This window comes from Aythya ferina (assembly GCF_964211825.1).
Source record: "Aythya ferina genome assembly, chromosome: 1".
Taxonomy (NCBI): Eukaryota; Metazoa; Chordata; class Aves; order Anseriformes; family Anatidae; genus Aythya; species Aythya ferina.
In genome coordinates, this window is record NC_140296.1 from 2,133,786 (window position 1) to 2,147,534 (window position 13,749).

Below are 13,749 nucleotides of genomic sequence, written 5' to 3' on the forward strand. Positions count from 1 at the left end.
AAACCCTACAGACACCCCAAAATGATCAGTCCCTCAGGGAACAGCTCCGAGTGCCCCAGGCAGTGCTGAACACACATCCCCAGGTCCCCTCCTTGCGGGCACTTGCTGGTTGTAGGGCTGCTCCTCACCACCCTCATGAAGTCCTGGATATTTTTATGGATACCTGGATTTTTTTTTCTTACCTAGATATTTTTATGAAGCCCTTGAGTTCCTCTCTCTTCCCTTTTGGATATGAAATGGGGGAAGAATGAGCCCCGAGGATGGCAGCAGGTTCAGGAGGACGTGGGGACCTTCCCCTCTGCAGCTGGGGTTGGAGCTTGTCTGCACCACGGCACTGCCAGATCTTCCTCCACAAGGTCTTCCTCCCCTCATCCTATTTCAGATTTAACCTCCTTGCTGTCTCTTCCCCCATCCTCCTCCTGAAAAAACAGGCCACAGGCAGGGCATGGACATACAGCAGGGGCACAAATCCCAAAAAGAGATTTAGGTTTGACGTTTCTGCTGTCGGCGACGTTCAATTTTTTCTTACAGGTTCCCTCTTCTGGCTAAGACCAGAAATGGAGCGAGGCAGCGCTGGCTCTGGATTTTCACCCCCCTCTTCCAGCCTTAATAGGATAAATTTCCAGGTCAAGAGGAGCTGGAGGAACCACCCAGGAGTTTTCAGGCTCGGGGTCCCTGTCAGGGCCTGCCCCTAACACGAAATGAATTTTCTGTGCTCGCTCAGAGCAGAGGCCAAGCAGGGAGCGAGGCCAGAAAAACAAGGGGTCATGCTGGAGTTTCTTTTTTTTTTTTTTTTTTCTTTGCTTAACTCCGAAATAAAAATATATCTCGGGCTTGTTTTGGGATTAACAAGAGGAAAAAATTCCTCTTGATGGGAACCATCTGTGGCCGGGAGATGCCGGCTCCTTTCCACCCCGCACACAGATGCAGTTATGCGGGGTGTGTTCCTCTCCCAAATATTATTCCTGTCATCCCTGTCGGAGGAATCCCAAGTATTTAAGGAGGTTTCTCTCCCTGGATGGGCCCAGCATCACAAAGCAGGAGCTCGTTAGCCCTGCACAACATAATATTTGCTCTCTTTATTACGAGAGCGCTGCCCCGCACAGCGGGTCTGTGGCTGCTGGTGTCTCTAGCGTAAATAGGGGAAGAGTTTTCTTTGTAACCTTTCCACCCCAAACACTACAAAATGTTCAAAATAAATGTTTCGTGGCCTCTCCGTGATCCAGGAGGGGAAATGTGCCCGGGGGAGAGGAGCTGTGTTGGTGGACGTGGGGGCGTTTGCAGCCGTGCCCCCGTGGTGTAGGGTCGCTGGTAACTCCCTGTGGTGCCTGTTCCTAAAACGTGACCATTTCTACTTAAATAAAAAGTGAGGTTACAGCATGGGAAAACAGGAAAAAAGCCTCCCGGACCGGGAAGAGGAGGGGAAGCTCGAGATGAAACCAGACAAAGAGGGGCAGGTCTGGCCCCAGGAGGACGGCAGCGGAGGCTGAGCGCATTTCTCCATGCTCCCAGCGGGTGAGGAGGATGGGAGCCTTCCTCCCAGGACTGGTCTCGGCAGGTGGAGCAGGAGCTTGGAGGCCAGACGAGACCAGCAGGTTCTCCGTGCTGCTGGGGCCACCAGCAGGACCTGAGCTGGGATCCACCCTTTGCTAAGAATGAGGCACAGGGCTAATTAGGCATGAAATGGGTCAAAATGAGCGCTTTTGGGGATTTTAACTCCTGGCTCGAAGGGAGGATTTTTACATGGCCAAGCCATTTTTGGGTGAGGCCAAAGCTTGCCTGGGAGATGGTTTGGGCTCATTTGCCCAAGTGATGGCAGGTCTTGCCTCCAATGCCCTCCTGCTTGTCCCCAGAGGACAATGTGCTGCGTGGATCACAGTTCCCCTGAATTATTTTAATATCTACTGGGATCAAAGCAGTTTTCTCTTCTCTTCTCCATGCAACCCATCATGAGCTGCCTGGGGAAGAGGAGGACGGATTTTGCAGTCCAGGGGACGAAGGCAAAAACCTCCCAGCTTTGGGGCTGGCAAAATCCATCCAGAGGGCAGCGGCTCCCTCACCAGGACCGTGGGATGCTCTGACGCTGCTGTGCCCAACCCTGCCCTGACCACAGGCAGCCCTGCCCATCCTGCATCCTTTGGGATTCGTAGGATAATTGCTGAAGCTCCCTTGGGCTCTGTCCTGCCCTGGAACCCAGGGACAAAGGAGTCCTTGTAATGAATCCTGGCCCAACCAGTGCCTCCAGTCCCCTGGGATCTTTTTTCCTGCTGGTGGCCAGGAAGAGGTGGAAGCCAAAAGCCCCATTCTGCTTAAAATCCTCCCCGTGAGCCAGTGGCCAGGCACTTCTGCAAGGAGGACTCCACTTTCCACTGCCATTAAGGTCCTGATGGGCCAAATACGCCCCAAAACCCCCACGTGGTTTTAGCAGCGTGTTGCACGTAGCACACCGAAGCTCGGACAAGTGAAATCGTAGGAAACACCCCCCTTGTTCCTATTTCATCCATCAAAAAAAAGCAATTTACTGATTAAATTTGTATGAAAGGCCGGAGCAGCATTATAGAGAAACTACCTTATGTTGCAGCAGGGAGAAAATAACACCGCTTCTTTATGAGAAAAGGGGGGAAAAGGGTTCACGTAGTGCATCCCAGACAATGAGGTTTTGAACCGCCGCGGTTCAATTTCGGCATTGTTTGTGCCAACACGCCCCGCCGCCGACATCTGTGAGGGGCCTTTCATCGTATAAAGCCCCCGTTATAGGGTCACCCAACGCAGTCCTCGGAGCCCGGCGTCTCCACCCGAGGAAAAACCGGGATGGAGACGATCAGCAAAGCCACGTTCCCTCTCTGCCTGGCCGGATAAGAGCTGCTTTGTTTGGGGACACAGGTCGGCTCTGTGCCGCCCAGGTTTTATTTCAGCGACCTGCAAAGGAGCTATGAGAAGAATGCTGCAGGTTCCCCTCGGTCTGGAGAAGCAGAGGGATATCGCCCCGAGGGGTTGTTTAATATTAACCGTAATCCATGAAGGGTTTGATTGTGTGTCTATCTCTGCTTTTATATAAACGTCGCCTCCGGAGCCAAATTAATGAGGTTAAAGCCTTGCACGGGCTGGAGCAGGTGAAAGTCCTCCTGGAGGGAGCCGTGTCGGTGAGGGCTTTTGTCGATAAAGGGATTTCTGTGCTGGCACCAGGGGTGTGAGCTGTGAGCCCCGGCCTCCCCGTGCTCATTGCTGAGCGGGCACAGAACAAAGGCATCACCGAAAGCCTCCGATTAATGCTTCTGATAAGGGAAATCTTATCTGAAACCAGGTGTAACGAGGTATCTGGAGCCAGCTGTAACCCGCTGCCCCCCATGGGGATGGCTGGGATGGGAGCTCCTGCAGCAAAACCCGCCTAGATTTTAATGCAAGCGAGGTTTGGCCTTCATCCTCATCCTCATCCTCAATTTCATCCTCATCCTCATCCTTGTCCTTGTCCTCATCCTCATCCTTTTCAGACCAGATGACACCTGGGGCATCTTTGGTAAAGCTGCTTCCCACATGGGCAGGGGAAAAGTGCTTCACAAGGTGAAAAATGTAATTCTTTCCTCGCCGTTTCAGCCACATTTTTTTATTAACAGGACCACGTCTAGGATCTGGAGAATGCTGTTAAACATGTAATTAGAGTAATTAGTTCAGGGACAGCTTCACCCACCTGCCCTGAGGTTCTCACAAGGAACCTCCACGCAGTCTGGCGGTGGGTGGACAGCTATTCCCACCTACAGCTAAATGCACATCTCAAAAAAAGGGAGTTGCAGGCTTGAAATTATTTTGTTAGCCCTCGATTTTCCTCCCCGAAGCTGCCTTCACTCAGGGAACCACCAGACAGCGAGCAAGATGCTGGTGAATGACTCCAAAAAGGCCCAAAACCTCCTCAATAGTGCGCTTAGAGCCGCTTGCTGGGAGAGTTCACACTTTGCTCCCTAGGCATCGATTTGGAAGACGGTGGCAGGGAGGACAGATGGGGCTGCGATAAAACATCTGTGATAAAGGGCTGGTTAACCTTTGCTCAGGAATACTCTGCTCACCTGCTTTGGGGCTCGACTGCACCTTTCAGAGGGGAAAGGAGGGGAACTGCCTTGGGTACTGACCTGATTGTGCACCCGATGTCACACTCTGCATTTATTTATAAAACCAATACGTATTTAAATACAGAGCAGGAGCATCTAAAGTAAGATATAGATGTCCAAGGGGGTGACTTCTGCCTCTGTTCATCACTTTTCATGGTTGTTTTTCCCTAACATGCTCATTTATCATCCCTACTGAAGCTTTGTTGCTGACTCGCAGCCTCTGGTCTATGTGAAGATGTGCTCAGGGCTAAATTTGTGCCGATGACGTGCCACAAAGCATTTTGTTCTGGCTGCAATCCTCTCCCCCAGACGATGCCAGGCCAACGTTATCCCATTTATTGCATGGCTCTTGGGCCATCTGCATGGCCACGGGTTCTTCTCCATGCAGTAATGAGGGGAGACAGGGTGTTTGGGACCCGATTTACCCGCAGCAATAATCCATGCAATTGGCTTTCCTCTTATTTAAGCATCCTCACCTTATCTCCTCCTGAAAGGGCTCGGGGTTAACCCGCCACAGAGCAGGCAAACACAGCTATTGTGCAAACAGGCAAAGTGTTTCCTGGCTGAGCGGGCACGCGATATCTTCGCCTCCAGTTGCTGGGTAACATCAAACATTCACATGCTCTCAGCCCATGAGCAATTCAGGGCTCCCAGACCCATCTCTGCCCCCGTTGCAGGGCTGGGTGCCTGGTGCGGGCTCGTGGGGGTGGAGTGAGGAGAGAAAAGGGTGAAGGAGAGGTGGAAATGCAGGGTTTGTAACAGCAAAATAGCTCCACAAGTTCTCCCTGCGGCTGTTATTATGGGGAAATAATGGGACCTGAGGGGATGCCAGCAGTCAGAACTCTCCTTGCCCTTATTAGAGGCAAAAAGGCCGGGAGAAAGAATTAAGAAAAAGCGCCTTAATGAAAATATTTGCAGTACAAACACAGGAAAACGCAGCTCTCCCTCCTGTTTGTCCTGCGTTCCCCGAGCATTGGCAGGAGCAGAACAATAGCATGTCCCTTGCCACGCTTCCTTCCCCTCGCCCGGGGCTGGTCGGATGCTGGGGCACGCCGTGGTGGGGTCTGCCTCCCACCAGCTCTGCTGCCACGCACGGACGGGCAGACAGACAGACAGACAGACAGACGTGTGCAGCGTGGCGTTGGCAGGAGGCTTTGGGATGAGCTTGGCCTTGCTTCTTTCATGCCTTGTTTTTTTTCTTCTGCAAAATGGAAATGGCAACGCTAACATCCAGCCCTTGCTCAATGGTGTCCATCCCAATGGGACGTTTGGGGTCTCCAATCCAATGGGACATCAGGGTCTCAATCCCAATGGGATATTTGGGGTCTCCATCCCAACAGGACATTTGGAGTCTCCATCCCAAGGGGACATCGGGGTCTCCATCCCAATGGGACACTTGGGGTCTCTATCCCAATGGAACATTGGGGTCTCCAACCCAATGGGACATCAGTGCCATCATGAATTTCTGAGCTGTTCCTTGCTCTGTCCCCAAATCCGACTGGAGGAATCCAACAGCAGCAGGGTACGGACTGCATACGGCACATACATGTGGCTGTTTTGGGGGTCTTGTCCCCCAAAAGGAAAGTGGCAGCCACTTTATTTTAAGGCGATGCTCTCTGATTTCTGTGTTTTCTTTGTGCTGCTCACCATACACCTGGTCTTGTTCCCCAAACCTTCCTGTGGTCACCTTCCCACCTCTGAGCACTGCAGAAAACACAAAAAGACAACACCCCAAAATACTCTGACTTACTAGGAAGGGACGGGGCACAAAAATTGATCCTTTTCCATAAGCAGATAGCAAAACTCTTATGGGATGAGGTGAGAAATGTGCCCACTGAAACTTGCCCCTGGCTCCGAGCATCGGGGTCTCGCTGGGTCTTAATGCAGCACTGGGGTGCAAGAGGGCTTTAATGAGGTTTTATAGGTAAAATCCTGAAATGAGCATCGCTGGGGTTACACGGTGAGGAAGGAGTACAGCAGAGTCCCAGCCATGCCGAAAGGAGATATTTAAAATACTCCCAGCACTCCAGGCTCTAAAGGGGATCGGGAACATTCAAACCAGAAAACATTTTCCCACTCCAAAACTTTCCTAGAAGAGGTCTAAAATCTATAAAAAATTTCCTTCCCTTGGTCAATCCATGAAGGTTTGGACATTGGACGTGCTTGCTGGGGGGAGGCCGGGCTTGCTGCTCTTCATTCCTCCCTTCACAGCTGCTTGGAAAAGGGAGCCTTGCCCAGCCCAGCGTGCTCCCCGGCGTCCGCGTCGGGTTCAACTGGCAACGTTGGAGAAAAAATCCTGAAAATGTGCAAACTGCAGTTCTTTTCAGAGGTATTTCACTCAGCAAGTGTTCCCGGGGACGGGAAAAAGCAAGTTACTGGCTGACGCTGGGAGCAGCTGCAGTTTCTGGAACCTCAAGAGTTATACGAATATTTTCCCCGCAGCGCCAAAAAAGAAAATAGTTTTCCCCGAATCTTGCAAATGGTTGAGCTATTTCTGCTGAAATTACAAGGAGACCATCCCTAGGCAGACACCCAAGCATGCAAAATGTAATCCTGGTTGTTTAGAGCCTGGCAGAGTCGCAAGGAGCTGCGGTCACGGCTCTGCTATGTGCCTCCGAATACCTGCGCCTGTCCCCCATCGCCCTGCACAAGGGGAAAAAAAAACACATGAAAAAACATCCCCGAGCTCCTCAAAGCAGCCAGCAAGCGGGCGAATAAAGTGCCCACATGGGATGCATTTTCGCCAGGATTTAAGATAACCGCAGAGCTGAAGGAGAGGAAGGGAAAGGCGTTTGCAAGGCGCTCCCAGATGCAACGCCAGCCCGCTCCTATCCTGCTGTGGCCAGCCATTGTCTTTCTGGATCAGGTTTTAGGGGCTGATTTTTTCCCTTCTGTGTTCTCCTCCACATGAGGTTTCCCTCCCAGAAGGTGCAGCCTTTTTGGTTGTTTCTGAGCTTGTTTTTTTTGGGAAAAGCTGCTTGTGAGCTGTCGGCTTTGCCCGTGCCAGTAGAGGAGCCTGGTGTCTGTCACCTCGCGTGTTGTTTTGGCAGCACGTCTCCTCCTTTTGCACCATACACAGCTCTGGGACTGGCTCAAAGCATGGGCCAAAAGGGTGAAAAACAGCCAATTTGCAGAAAAAAAAAAAAAAAAGGGACCTGCTGCTTTCAGGTGTTTTCCATCTTGCATTAAAACCTGACGCTGGGGACAAAGTTCAGCAGGTCTCAGCACCCGGCAGCTCGGAGCAAGCCCCGGCTGCTCTGATTCATCCCTGCTGTCACAGCGTGCAGGAAACAAATCCCGAGCGTGGTGTAGGCAGAGCAAAACACTCATCAAAACACTCATCTTTTCCCCAAACTGCTACCACGTGCACCTCCTGTGCCGGGACCCCCAGAGCTTGCAGGTGAGGTCCTGGGGACCCCTCTGTGGTGCACGCTTGGGAGAGCAGGGGAAGACCAAGATGGAAAAGGATGGAAAAAATAAATAATTGTTGGGTTGGAAAGGGCACAATTAGAGGAGGAGGAGATGTCAGCAGGCTGCAACCCCTAAATCCATGCCTGACCCTTTTCCTCTGCTCCCTTTCTGCTTCCATCAGCTGGGATGGGAACCCCCTGTTGCGCAAAGCGTCCCCCTGAGCAGGCTTTGGGATGCAATCGCCTTGGATATAAATATCCCAGAAACAGATTTTTTTTCTTCCTTTCCCTTAGAAGTGTTTTCCCTTACGGCCACTCCGCTCCCTGCTGCCAAACGGGGATTTACTGGTGCCCAGTTAACTGCGACCCGGGGCGCGCAGGGCTGGATTTCTGCTCTCGTTTGCTGAGGTTTCCAAGGAAAAGATTTTATTTTTGCTGCACCCTGCATGCGTGCGTGTGTGTGCACATCGCTCCCGGGGCGGACGATTTCCAGACCTCCTGCTTCAGAGGAAGATGGGGGTGGAGGAAGGCTGGCTTGGCCAGGAGAAGAAGGGGGGGGACTCAGTGCTATGTGGTGAGGCTTTTTTTTGGGTTCATCACTGCCAAAATCCCTTTGGGATCAAGCATCCCAAAGCTTCCCCAACCCCTCGGGGGTCTCAGGGCCATAGGGGAAGCCCCAAACCTGCACCCTGGGGGCACCTTGGGGGGTACCCTGTGGGTACCCCGATGCTTGCAGCCGGCCGCATCCCCATAGGGGCACCCCTACTAAGAAGGGGCTGGCAGCTTTCGGGCGCAGCCTTCCTCCTCCTCCTCCTCCTCTTCTTCTTCCTCCTCCTGCCGCTGTCTGGGGCGGAGCTCGCCCGCCCCCAGCCCCCGCCCCGCTCCCGGGAGCGGGCGGCGGAGCCGAGCCGAGCCGCGCCGGGCTGCGGGGACGGGGACAGGGACAGGGACGGGGAAAGGGACAAGACGGTGCCACCTCCCTCCTGCCGACCCTGCGCTGTCCCCAGCCCCCGCGCTGCAAGGGGACAGCGGGGGGACATCGCTGGCAGGGGCCGTGTCCCCCCCCATCCCACCCCACCTTGGCGACACGGAGGATTTCCCAGTGGCAGCAGGTAAAGGGTTGGACTGGTTGGACTGGGGAGGTGTTGGGGGGGTTTGGGGGGCTTTTTGTATCCCCCCCCCAAAGCCTTGGGACCGGCCCCGGGAGTGCAGGGTGTGCCCGGGGGGGTGATGCTGAGCCTGGAGGGGTGTTGGGGTTTGGCCAATACACAGCTTTTGACACCCAAAAGGTGCTGCGGGGTTGGCAAAAGGCATTTTTTTCGCCCAAAATGCGCTTCCTTACCCTCTGCGCTCCCCCCCCCCAAAAAAAAAAAAAAAAAAAAGTAAATAAATATTTACCTCACCTGGCTGGGAGCATCCCAAGCAAAGTTGGGAGTCGATGGGAGCTGTCGTGCGGTGGGGGACGTGGGTGGGCACCCACCTGGGATGGGTGCCCGGGTGCCCCCTCGGCTCCCCGGGACCCCCCCAGCTTCTAGGGTGTGGATCCAGCCACCCCCTCGGTCTCCTTTAGGCCATACTTGTTTTACAGGTAACTCTTCATTTTTATCCACCGCTCACAAAATAACGCCACCCGCCGTGTCCCACAGCCCCGGGGCTTCACTCTGGGCTTGTCCGGTGCCGTAAAATCCTGAGAAAGCAAAATCCCCAACGGGTTTTATGACAGCTCGCCTGGAAAAGGGGAGAGGGAAAAAAATCCCGTCCCTGTTTTATGGAAGCTCTCTCGCTAGTCCTGTGCGTTCGCTGCCTAGAAAACTGGGCGTTGAGGAGTTGAGTCGCAGTGGAAATGTGAGCTCGCCTCTGGAAAAGGTCTGTTGTAGCAATTCCCGGTGTGGAAGCTGCTAAATTTCGCCCTGGCCAGATGGAAATGGGGATTCTTCAGCCAGAAAGAAAACAACAAAAAGCACTTTTTTTTTTTTAAAGGTTTCTTCTAACTCACAAGGATTTGTTTTTTTGGGGTGGGCTTGCACAGCTACTATTATTACTTGTAATTGTGCGGTTTTAAGGTTGATTTTGGGGCTGGGAAGGGATAACTGGTACATGAACATAACAACGCTGCATGTGAGATTAAAAAAATAATAATAATTATGGTTCTCTTTGCTGGCTCTTTGTCCCCGTGTGAAGGAAAAGGAGTGCTCGCTCGGTGAGCCCCCCTCCAGGGCTTTTTGTGTTAGGAAGTTACGCGGGGCACGGGGAACCCCACCACGCCGGGTGGATTCTGCCTTCTCCTCTGGGAAATTCAAAGCATTGCTTGTTAGTGAGCAAAAGTAGCACCAGGGCTGCTTCTTAAAGAGCTTTTTTTTGGGTTTGGATCCTGCACTGAATGCCATCTACCTGCTCTCCCTCTCCTAAATCGCCAGCTTGCTCTTGGCAGGTGTGGCTGGGGCAAAGCTGGAGTCAGCGGGCTCCTTGCCTTGCCATTCACCCGGCACCTCCACGTTCGTGGGCTGTCAGATTGCTGCGGGAAGCAGTCCGTCAATGCACTGCACACCCTTTGTCCACATGGTGCATCCTTAAAAGTTGCTATTTTAACCTGTATTCCCCTCGCTGAGACCTGATGCGTCTCCAAGCCGATATTCGGCAGCACCCAGCTGCTCCATGATGCACCAGGTACGGCTTCGGCAGCAAAAATAAGCTCTGCTTCGAGGCAGAGTTAATTTTGGAGTGGGTGTCTCTGTCAAGCTGTACTTTTTTTTTTTTTTTTTTTCTATTAAATAAGCATGTTCTGCACGTTACGCTCCTCCCTGCAATGAATTCTCCACTTGAAGGCGAAGCATGACTGATGTTTGTCTTGTGCCTCGACAACGAGCAAAGAAAATGAGTTCGGCTCCGATCAATTTAGTCGGTGTCAGGCTGTAGATTCAGAAGCTGCTGACTGGGAATTAATGATAAAAGGTTGAGTTTTTAGCAAGGCAACAAATCGCTGTTATGAGCCAGGAAGGTTGTAGCAAGATACCGAGACATCTGCGGGGCCGGGGGGTGCTTCTTGCACCTTTATCCATAAAATGCTGGGTAAATTTCATCGTAAATAACTGCATGAATATTATTGTAGTGTTTCACTCTGCCCAATGCAAAAATCAGTATGTATTGGGTGCTTTTGTGGTTGTGTTAAGTGTGCATTACAATAAAATGATATTTTAAGTTGAGGTCAAGATCTTGGCAAGGAATGGCTCCTTCCCCCTTCTTGTTTGCTTCGAGGTGTTTCGGTGCTGGCAGGTGGTGGAAGTCAGACCTGGGTGCCCTTTTAAAAGACGCACCTGCAGGGGATATTGTCCTTTAGCTGGCTTTTAAGTCTGTCTGAGGGCGAAGATAAAAGGAGATGGTTGCACTTTGAAATACTCACGGCATTGCTGCGGTGCAGCTGTGGGCTTGTGCGTCGTGGCTTGGGTTTAGCCAACGCGAAGAGTTTTGGGGTTGGACGTGGATGGATGTTTAGGACTCCTGCAAACACGGGGTGTAGTAGCACACTTTCCCTGAGGGGTGATGCTGCTTTGAAACAGCTTTTCCATGAGAAAATATCCCCAAAGGGGCCGTGCTCCTGCCCAAAAGTGCTGTAACGAGATGCTTTGCACCTTTTTGCTGGTAGGGAGATGAAGCAATGGGATCCACCTGGCCACCACTTGGCTGCTGCCATAAAGAGGCTGCACCAGGTGGGAATTAAACCTCAAGGAGACCAAATGGGGCTGGGGGAGGTCCTGGTTCTACTGGTGGCATCACAACAAGTACTGCTGGTGCTGCATGAGGAGGCTGGGGCTGGTTTGGGCTCTGCGATGCCAACCAGGGCACTTCCAGGGTGAGTGGTGCCTCTTGGCTTCTCCTTGTGCTTTTGTTACTTAGGATTGAGGTCCCAGGGTGTCACCCAGGGCTGTAGCTCCCCGGGGACACCGCACAGAGCTGGGCATGGAGCTGAGCAGTGCCTGCTGCTCAGAAGAGGGCAGTGTGACACCAGCGAGCTGATGCTGTCCCCCAGCCCTGCGCGGAGGTGCCCCCTTTTCACCCACCTAGGGCTCCGGGAGGGTCCCTAGGGTGCCATCCCCAGTCCCCTTGTGGGATCCCAGTGCCCCATTCCCCTACAAATCATTTCCCTTCCAGCTATGCTCTGTGCGCAGCAGGGCGCTGACGGTGTTTACCAGACCTTTGCAGGCATATTCCGTGCATGATGCGGGGAAAAGGGATTTAAAGGATTGTTTATAGCCGTTGCTTTTGCTTGCCAGCCCGTCTATAAACAGTGATTAGGTGCAGTGACTTTAATGCATGGCTCTGCTTTCAAAAAAAAAAAAAAAAAAAAAAAGGAAAAAAAAAAAAGAAAAAGCTGCAGGCTGGCGTTTGGCTTTGCTGCTTTTTCCTCTGTAGCTAACCGCCGAGTTCTCCCCACTTCCTCCAAAAATACCCACAGATACTGGCAGGACAACTGCCTGAACGCTTGCTTAAATAGCCTCTCTTGCTCAATAACCCCCCGAAAGCCTTATTTTTGTACGTAATTAAATATTTGTGTAACGCCTCTGCCAAGAGAGGGGTTCAAGGTACGGCGTGTTCCCCCGAAGGGTGTTCAAACAAGGACCTTCTTGGGTGGCAGTGGGAAATCTTCCCGTGCTTGGGTCTATCACGCCACACGGCGTGTTTGCACATACTGAATCCATTACCCGTCTTGATTGAGCTCTGTCTCTTTTTGCCTGTCTGGCCTTTGGGCAGGATCAGCTTGATGAGAAACGTTCCTCTTGCGAATGTGTTTTTGGCGCTGGTTTTTGTGGCTCTTGCGCCAGGTATTGCTGAAATGGGCTCTTTTTAAAAGAATTTTTTCTTTTTTTCTTCCCACGGATGAAGGGTGGGATGGGGGTAGGAGAGAGGCAAGCTGTGCCTCGCCCCAGATGATGCACAAATCTGGGCACTAGCTCCTTCCCCTATCTGTGTGCAGTCCTGCTGGTGGTGAATCTCTTCCTGGGAAATAGCTTGTGCTGGTTTTGATGTAATTCCTGAGCCATGACAAAATCAAATCCTCCTGCTCTCCAACCACTGTGTCCTCCGTGCTGCTCGGAGCCGGGCTCTCAGTAAAGCCTCATGCGGTGCTCAGGGTCTGAGCTGCTGCATCCTGGAGGAGTTGGATGTGATGGACTGTAAGTTTGTGTTTTTTTCTTCCAGGAATGCTTAAAAGAGCCTCTTTCACTTTCAGTTTTACCATGTGGTGCTGTGTTCACACAGCTTTTATCTTCCAGCTTTGCCTTTAAAGCAAGTTTGCCTTTTCAAATGTTTAAATCCTCGTTTCTCTCTTTTAAATCCCTGCAGTTTCTGTTAGCCATTGTAACTTGTACAATCTCTTTTATAATTATAAGATAGCCACTCCATGGGTTTCCCTTCCCCCATGGCGAGATGAAGTGAAACTTTCCTCCCCCAGCCTGAGGTCAGATGCAGGGTGCAGAAATGTTCTGTCTGAGCGCTGGTTTTTAGCTGTGCTGAGCTTTGGGCTCACACATGCACAGGTTGCTCAGGGAAAGAATCTTGCATCTGATTGAAATAGCACAAGGTGAGAACCAGTGTTTCCTTTAACAGGTATTTTGGATGTGGCATTAAAAAAGGCGTAATGGACTGATTGTATGCTTTGGTGTCTGAGTGTTTGAGCTGCTCTAATAGAGTGGATCTTGAGCCACTTGCCTTGTATTGATGAACCTCTTGTGTTGACAGTCACCTCATCATAAATTGTATTGCTTCAGTCTCAAATCAAGTCACTGGTCAAGTCAGAATTACATTAGAAAAATACAAGATTAAATTTTTTGGAGCGGGAGTCAGTGAGAGAAATGTGGTTACTGGTTGGGACGCGGTGCCCAAAGGCTGTGGGCCATCAGGGTGATGCACCGAGGGCCGAGCGAGGCTGCTGGGAAGCTGATGTGATCCTGGAGCACTCCCTGAAAGAGCTCGGAGGGGATTTGGGGCTGTGTCTGGGCTCGCTGTCCTGCAGTGAGGGTGGAAGCGTGGTGCTAAGGGGCAGGCTTGGCCCTTCTGAGGTGCCCCGTGTGTGTCACCAGTGCCCAAACTCTGCCCAAACGCCCTGGCTTTGGGATGGATACCAAGGGCTTAGGCTTGTTTACAGGGATTTACCAAGGCGAAGTCTTGCTGTGAAACTTGGGTGGATTTTGTTTGTTTTTCTTTTTTTTAACAAGGGGTAATTAATGCTTTCCTTGGGA

At 51.9% G+C, this 13,749-nt stretch overlaps 1 protein-coding gene across 6 annotated transcripts in view; it reads left to right on the forward strand.

Moving 5' to 3' along the window:
- The first annotated feature begins 7,388 nt into the window (after positions 1 to 7,388).
- The window catches only part of GDPD5 (glycerophosphodiester phosphodiesterase domain containing 5), a 163,127-nt gene continuing 156,766 nt past the window's right edge, over positions 7,389 to 13,749 (forward strand). Inside the window, exon 1 of one of the 6 annotated variants that reach the window (XM_084494788.1) lies at positions 7,389 to 7,503. The gene's annotated coding sequence lies outside the window, so the exon portion shown is untranslated. Of the gene's footprint in view, positions 7,504 to 8,387; positions 8,626 to 11,228; positions 11,364 to 12,540; positions 12,685 to 13,013; positions 13,092 to 13,749 lie in introns of those variants that run through there. The other 5 variants (XM_084494783.1, XM_084494786.1, XM_084494787.1 and 2 more) reach the window with 5 other exon arrangements.